A 9,259-nucleotide genomic window follows, 5' to 3' on the forward strand; every position below is an offset into this window, starting at 1 on the left:
CCCAAAGAGTACAACAGGCAACAAAAGAAAAAATTAGTTACTGATGCAAAGTACTACTTGTGGGATGAACCCTATCTCTTTAAGAGATGTGAAGATGGAATAATCCAGAGATGTGTGCCTAGACAAGAAGCACAGAGGATCCTATGGCATTGCCATGGATCACAATATGGAGGCCATTTCGGAGGTGAGCGAACAGCCACCAAGGTCCTCCAATGTGGCTTCTATTGGCCCACACTCTATAAAGATTCCCGAGAGTTCGTACGTAACTGTGACAGTTGCCAAAGAGCTGGTAATCTGCCTCATGGTTACGCCATGCCTCAACAAGGAATCTTGGAGATTGAGTTGTTTGACGTATGGGGAATTGACTTCATGGGACCTTTTCCACCATCATACTCAAACACTTATATTCTGGTGGCTGTTGACTACGTATCAAAATGGGTAGAGGCCGTTGCCACACCTACCAATGATACTAAAACAGTGCTGAAGTTCCTCCAGAAATATATCTTCAGCAGGTTTGGGGTCCCTAGAGTACTAATCAGTGATGGGGGCACTCACTTCTGCAACAAACAGCTTTACTCTGCCATGGTCCGGTATGGGATTCGCCACAAGGTGGCGACTCCATATCATCCACAGACTAATGGACAAGCTGAAGCCTCTAACAGAGAGCTAAAAAGAATCCTAGAACGGACTGTAAGTACCCGTAGAAAGGATTGGGCAAGAAGCTTGGATGATGCTCTGTGGGCATACAGAATAGCATTCAAGACTCCTATAGGGACCTCTCCATACCAACTTGTGTATGGTAAGGCATGTCACCTGCCCGTGGAACTGGAACATAATGCCTACTGGGCAACCAGATTCCTAAACTTTGATGCCAAATTAGCTGGAGAAAAAAGATTGCTCCAGCTAAATGAACTAGAGGAATTCAGATTCACTGCTTTCGAAAATGCCAAGCTTTATAAAGAAAATAAAAAAAATGGCATGACAGGAAGCTGTCATCTAGAATCTTTGAACCAGGACAAAAGGTTCTATTGTTTAACTCTAGGCTCAGGCTATTCCCCGGGAAACTGAAGTCCCGGTGGAGGGGACCATATGTGATTACAAGTGTATCACCATATGGTTATGTGGAGCTTCAAGATATTGATTCTGATAAGAAGTTCATTGTTAATGGACAGAGAATCAAGCACTATCTTGAAGGCAATGTTGAGCAAGAGTGCTCAAGGCTGAAGCTAGATTAAAAGCTCAGCAAGGTCTAGCTAAAGACAATAAAGAAGCGCTTGCTGGGAGGCAACCCAGCCATGGGGCATCACTTCCTCTAAGCATTTTGCCCTATTCTTGATTTTATTTGTTTATATAAAGTTCATTGATCCTAAGGTAAAGAGTCAATTGTATAAGTTCACAGGGTTACAGAAGGATTCTGCACGCAAAACAGAGAAAAAGAGCTCACTGGCAAGAAAACGCCAGTAAAAGTCTGTTTTGGGCGTTCAACGCCCAACAGAAGCATCCACTGGGCGTTGAACGCCAGTAAGGATAGCCATCTGGGCGTTGAACGCCAGAAAGAAGCTCTTTCTGGGCGTTTAACGCCAGATTTACAGCGTTCTAGGCGTTCAGAAAAACGCTCAGTAACAAAGGACTTCCTGGCGTTCAACGCCAGAAATAAGCAGCAGCTGGGCGTTCAAACGCCAGGATGGTGGGGAGGAGGTAAATTCGTTTTTTCTTCAAATTTTTCATTTTAATCCTAATTTTCATGTTTCAATTCATGATTTCTTGCATAAACATGTTAAGAACCCTGATTTCTAAAATCCCTAATTTCTAAAAAACCCTTCTTTAAAAATATTAAATGTATCTTAATCCATAAGCACAAATCCTTTTTTTCAATCCAACTCAATTCTTTTTCAAAATTTTCAAAACAAATCTCTCTCTTTTCATTCAAAAATCTTTTCAACTAAGCAATATCTTTTTCAAATCTCCATACTATCTTTTTCAAAATTCCAAATCTATCTTTTTCAAATATCTTTCATATCTTTTCAATTTTAAATCATATCTTTTCTTATCATAATTTTTTTCTAAAAATCATATCTTCTATCTTATCTGTCTCCCTATTTTTCGAAAACCCACCCCCTCTCCCTTTAAATATGGGTTCGGCCTCCCTCCCCTCCCATCCACCATTGCACCTAGCTCTCCTTCATGGCTCCTAAAAGAAAATAACTCACTCCAAGAGGCAAGAAAGAAAGCGTTCCAAAACCACTTTGGAATCAAGGGAAGTTCTTAACTAAAGAACATTCAAACCATTATTACAAAATAATGGGTCTAAGATCAGTGATCCCGGAAGTTAGATTCAATCTGAAAGAAGACGAATATCCGGAGATCCAGGAGCAAATTCGAATCAGGAACTGGGAGATCCTAGCTAATCCTGAATCGAAAGTGGGAAGGAATATGGTCCAGGATTTCTATGCTAATATGTGGCATACAGACAGGCAAAGACTATCTGGATCTGCTATCTATGACTATCGGACCTTGGTCAGAGGAAAGATTATTCATACCCACCCTGACAAGATCAGGGAGATCTTAAAGCTACCTCAGCTGAAAGATGATCCAGACTCCTTCAATAGGAGAATGATGAGAACAGTCAACGGCCTGGATAAGATTCTAGAGGATATATGAATCCCTAGAGCCAGGTGGACCACCAGCACGAAGGGTGTTCCAAATCAACTCAAAAGGGAAGATCTCAAACCAGTCGCCAGAGGATGGCTAGATTTCATTGGGCTTTCTCTGCTGCCCACTAGCAACCGTTCTGAAGTCACTATTAGAAGAGCAGTGATGATCCATTGCATCATGATGGGAAAAGAAGTGGAAGTTCATCAACTGATTTCAACTGAATTTTACAAAATTGCAAACAAAAATTCCAAAGATGCCAGGTTGGCTTATCCAAGCTTGATTTCTATGCTCTGCAAGGACGCTGGAGTAAGGATGGGAATAACTGAGTATATCTCAATTGAGCGACAAATCACCAAAGCATCAATGGAAAAACAACAAGCACAGGATGACCCCATCAAGAAGAAAACACAGGAATTTCTCCCAGAAATCCCTCAATCTGAATACTGGGAGTATCTTGAAACATCAGTTACCAAGATGCAAGAAGCTATGGAACAAATAATGAAAGAACAGAAGGAACAAAGTAGCATTCTTTGCTATTTGATTAAAGAACAGAAGGAGCAAGGGCGCGACTTAAGGGAATTGAAGTGCCAGAAATTATCTCTTGAAGGACCAAGCACCCCGCAGATTAGAGGAACATCCACTCCCCAGAACAAAGGTTGTTAAATTCCAATCTTAGCCTTAACTCTGTGATAACTGTTCTTATTCTAGTTTTACCTTAGGAGTCATATAATAGTAATTAGTATCTATATTTTTGATTTTATCTCCAATTAAGCTATAATTTAATTTTCTCATCATCATCAAACATGAAGAAAATAGAAGAATTTCTTTAGAATAAGAGGCAATAATTTTCAAGTTTTTAATAAGAACATTCTAATTATTTACATGTGGTGGCAATGCTTTCTGTCTTCTGAATGAATGCTTGAACAGTGCATATGTCTTTTGAATTTGATGTTTAAGACTGTTAAATATGTTGGCTCTTGAAAGAATGATGAACATGAGACATGTTATTGATAATCTGAAAAATCATAAGAATGATTCTTGAAGCAAGAATAAGCAGCAAAGAACAAAACTTGCAGAAAAAAAAATTTAGCGAAAAAAAAAGAAAGAAAAAGAAAAAGCAAGCAGAAAAAGCTAAAAGCTCTTAAAACCAAGAGGCAAGAGCAAAAAGCCAATAACCCTTAAAACCAAAAGGCAAGGGTAAATAAAAAGGATCCCAAGGCTTTGAGCATCAGTGGATAGGAGGGTCTAAAGGAATCCCGACCTAAGCGGCTAAACTAAGCTGTCCGCCTGTCCCTAACCATGTGCTTGTGGCGTGAAGGTGTCAAGTGAAAACTTGAGACTGAGCGGTTAAAGTCAAGGTCCAAAGCAAAAAGAAGAGTGTGCTTAAGAACCCTGGACACCTCTAATTGGGGACTTTAGCAAAGCTGAGTCACAATCTGAAAAGGTTCACCCAATTATGTGTCTGTGGCATTTATGTATCCGGTGATAATACTGGAAAACAAAGTGCTTAGGGCCACGGCCAAGACTCATAAAGTAGCTGTGTTCAAGAATCAACATACTAAACTAGGAGAATCAATATTACTATCTGAATTCTGAGTTCCTATAGATGCCAATCACTATGAGCTTCAATGGATAAAGTGAGATGCCAAAACTGTTCAGAAGCAAAAAGCTACTAGTCCCGCTCATCTAATTAGAATCTGAGCTTCACTCAAAAAAAACTCGGAGATATTATTGCTTCTTAAATTATTTGTATTCTATTTTATTTATCTAGTTGCTTGAGGACAAGCAACAGTTTAATTTTGGTGTTGTGATGAGCGGATATTTTATACGCTTTTTGGGATTAATTTCATATAGTTTTTAGTGTGTTTTAGTTAGTTTTTAGTTTATTTTCAGTAGCTTTTAGGCAAAATTCATATTTCTGGACTTTACTACGAGTTTGTGTGTTTTTCTGTGATTTCAGGTATTTTCTAGCTGAAATCGAGGGAGCTGAGCAAAAATCTGATTCAGGCTGAAAAAGGATTGCTGATGTTGTTGGACTCTGACCTCCCTGCACTCAAAGTGGATTTTCTGGAGCTACAGAACTCCAAATGGTGCGCTTCTAATTACGTTGAAAAGTAGACATCCAGGGCTTTCCAGAAATATTTAATAGTCCATACTTTGCTCAAGGATAGATGACTTAAACTGGCGTTCAACGCCAGTTCCATGCTGTAGTCTGGCGTCCAGCGCCAGAAACAAGTCAAAAGTTGGAGTTCAACGCCAGAAATGGATCCAAAGCTGGCGTTGAACGCCCAAAACAGCCCTATGCACATGAGAAGCTTTAGTTTCATCCCCAGCACACATCAAGTGGGCCCCATAAGTTGATTTTTGCACCATCTATCATAGTTTACTCATTTTCTGTAAACCTAGGTTACTAGTTTAGTATTTAAACAACTTTTAGAGATTTATTTTGTATCTCATGACATTTTAGATCTAAACTTTGTACCTTTTGATGGCATGAGTCTCTAAACTCCATTGTTGGGGGTGAGGAGCTCTGCTGTGCCTCGATGAAGTAATGCCAGTATTTCTGTTTTCTATTCAATCATGGTTGTTCCTATTTAAGATATTCATTTGCGCCTTATTATGATGAATGTGATGATCCGTGACACTCATCACCATTCTCAACCTATGAACGTGTGCCTGACAACCACCTCCGTTCTACATTAGATTGAATGAGTATCTCTTAGATTCCTTAATCGAAATCTTCGTGGTATAAGCTAGAATCCATTGGCAGCATCCTTGAGAATCCGGAAAGTCTAAACCTTGTCTGTGGTATTCCTAGTAGGATTCTGGAATTGGATGACTGTGACGAGCTTCAAACTCGCGAGTGCTGTGCGTAGTGACAGACGCAAAAGGATAGCGAATCCTATTCCGGTATGATCGAGAATCTACAGATGATTAGTCGTGCAGTGACAGCGCACCTGGACCATTTTCACTGAAAGGAAGGATGGTAGCCATTGACAACGGTGATCCTCCAACACACAGCTTGCCATAGGAGGGACGTGCGTGCGTGAAGAAGAAGATAGAGAGAAAGCAGAGATTCAAAAGGTAAAGCATCTCCAAAACTCCAACATATTCTCATTTACTGCATAACAAGTAACCTTTAATTCATGCTCTCTTGTTCATTTGCAAGTCAATTGATAGCCACTAATTAATATCCTGACTAAGAGTTGCAAGATAACCATAGCTTGCTTCAAGCCAACAATCTCCGTGGGATCGACCCTTACTCACGTAAGGTATTACTTGGACGACCCAGTGCACTTGCTGGTTAGTTGTGCGGAATTACATAGTGTGAAGTAATTTTCGTGCACCAAAAGCCCAACCATTGGGGTGAAGTTGTGAAGGCGCACAGTTTAACTGCCTCAGAACTTTACACTCAAAATCACTGAAAGGGATTCTCACCCTCAGTTCCTCCAAAACACAGCTATACATAAAAAAATGCTCAAAACCCTCCCCTCTATGAAAAATCCTATCATCCACAGCACATGGTAACAGTTCCAATCGAACCCCAGAATTAACCCTAACAACCTTCAACTTATCTATCTCATTTACAGCACCAACATCCAGAAACAAAGAGACACGATCCCTTACATCATCATTCACCCAGTCATAAGACCAATCTACCTCCCCTTTCGTTTCTTTCTCATAACCCATTGAAAAATCTAAAGCAGAAAAGGAGAAAAGAAAACGGTTAAGCAGAAAAACCAAAAATAACCAAGAGTAACTCACCTCTTTTGCTCATTGTTTGGTTGATAACACTTGAGGAAAATAAAACAGCAAGCATGCAACCCTTTAGAATTCCCAAAACTTTAAATTCACCCACTTTAACCCAAAATTTTCCTTCCCATCAAATCAGTCGCGTCAAAACCCAATAAACCCACATTGAAAACACGCAAACTCATTAATACCTTCATTTAATTATTTCTCTTTCCTAATCATGAATGCCTATAGTCTCAATAACTGTTCAGTAAAGCACCTTGACCTGGGGGCTACAAGGTTAAACCATACGTCGAACTGTTCAGCAACTAATTCATACATCATTAAAAGCTCAACCTGCTTCATTAAACATTTTCCCAGGCCAACCTTGGGGGCTGTGGTCCGGCCATTATAAATCCAATATCATAAATCGGCTTTACCATTCATAACTCGGCATTATTCACATCATTACTCAGAAAATCAGCATTACAGTTCGGCATTACAGTTACTAATCGACAATCAATTTCATTTATTGAAAAGTGACATTACAAATCAGCTTAACGGACTGCTTCACAAATATGAAACGTCCAACCTGACATTTACCCTTATTATTGCTCTTTAATACAGACAATAAAACAGGAACATAACCGATTTATACATTATCACCTATAAAAAGGTATGATCTTCTATTTTAAGGAGACATTGAATTCTCAATACTAACTTAAGCTTCGGAGTGCCTTTGCATGTACACTCCCCCCCTGTTTCTTGCTCAAAGCTCTACGCGATTGGACACCCTCTTGGAGTAAAGCTCGGATTATCATAAGGCTTAAAGGTCGGCACCGAAACTTAAATAGCTCGGCGTCGACTCCCAGAGACCGAGCTCTCCCTCCAGGTATCCATATAAGAACAGTAGTGATATTAAAAGAAAAATTATATAATAATCTATCTCAAACATATGAAACACACAAAAATTTATTATGATCTTTGCATGTAGTACGCTTAAAAAGAAATTCGTTTAGCATATAATAATAATAATAATAATAATAATAATAATAATAATAATAATAATAATAATAATAATAATAATAATAATAATAATAATAATAATAATAATTAAGCAACAAATTTTCAATATTTTGTAAAGTTTGAAATTGAAGCAAAATTTGTGGATCTTCTTGAATTTTGACTTTTAATATCACTACCATTACATCCTATATTTAAGTAATACTGTAATGGAAAAAAAAGATGTAGTAGAAAAAAATAGTGGTATATATAACTTTGTTTAGGTTAACATACATAAATTTTTTGTTTAGGTTAACATACATAAATTTTGATTTTAATCATATATTTTCGTTTCGGTTAACAAATACATACATTTTAATTTTGAGTATATATATTCCAACAAAATGTAATAATGTAAGAAAAAGGTTTTAGAATAGAAAATAATAAGAGAGATTTTGAGAAGAATTAAAGGAGAGAGATAATTTTATTGAAAAATTTTTAAGAAGAAAAGATACAATTACTAATTTTTTGTTTGTCAATTACATTTCTTTTAAAATTAGTAGTATCAAAAAATATTTCAAATTTAATATTATCAAGAAAAAATAAAAAAATATATATATAAGGACTAATTTGATTAATTTTTAAAATTTTAGGGATGAAAATGACTTACGTCTGAACTTTCAAGGACTATTTTGATTATAAAAAACTTTTTTACATGTCAAGTGTCACTGATCTGACATGTCAACCAATCATCTTGTGACACGTGGCATTAACTCACTACGTCATCATATGCCACGTGGCACTTAACGTGACACGTCATCATCTAACTGACGCAAGGACTAACGTGACCAAGTCGTGTATCTTTCGGGGACGAGTTCGATTAATTTTATCTTTCGAGGACCAAAATGGAGATCGGAGTATCTTTCAGGGACGATTTTGACTATTAACTCTTATTAACTAATTATTTACATTTATAAATTAAAGATAATTACTTATATTATTGATTTGAGTTATGCTACACGTACAAGTCTTTTTGGCTTACAAGTCTTACAAATTTGGCCAAATCTAACAAAAACTACATTCACCCACCCACTGGAGCGTGATAACACGCACATCACTCAATCATTTTCAAAGCGCGCTCTCACTCACAATTATGGAAGACACTTCTTCACGTTCCTCCTTCTCCTTCTCCTCTTCCTTCTTGTTCTTCTCCTTTTTCTTTGCGTTTCTCCTCCTTTTTCTTCCGTGTTTCATCTTCATCATTTTTTTTATTATCATTGTTGTTGCTGCATTTTTTTCTTCCTCCTCTTTTTATTGATTTTGCAATATTATGTATTTTTTTCTTCTTTGTTTGATTTTTCTCTCAAAAAGAATTATAAGAAAACGAAATAAGAAGATGAGGAAGAAGAAGCAGTAGAAGATGAAGAGGAGGAAGAAGAAGAGTTTTGAATTATATAGAACTTATCAGAATAAAAATACACCCAAAAATTCTTAAAACACACCTAAATATCTTCATATACCCAAATATCTTCGTGTTACACTCAAATTTGCTGCAAATATAGAAAAATATTTTCTCTAATGCTGCGTTTTTTTCTTCTTCTTTTTTTTCTTATTTCTTTCTTTCTTTTAGTTAAATGAATGTAAGTTCATCCTCTTTTAAGTAATTTTTCAGCATTATGTGTTTCTTCTTCTTCTTTCTTTGATTTTTTTGTTTTTATTCTTGTTAAGAGAGTAAAACAAGAAGAAATTTGAGAAGGTAAAATAAAAAAGAAAAGATGAATAAGAAAAAAAAAGAAGAAAAAGATTGTGATGATGATAAAAAAAAGAAGAAACAGTAGAAGATGAGAAAGGGAAAGAGGAAGAGTTTTGA

This window comes from Arachis hypogaea, chromosome 16 (genome assembly GCF_003086295.3).
Source record: "Arachis hypogaea cultivar Tifrunner chromosome 16, arahy.Tifrunner.gnm2.J5K5, whole genome shotgun sequence".
Taxonomy (NCBI): Eukaryota; Viridiplantae; Streptophyta; class Magnoliopsida; order Fabales; family Fabaceae; genus Arachis; species Arachis hypogaea.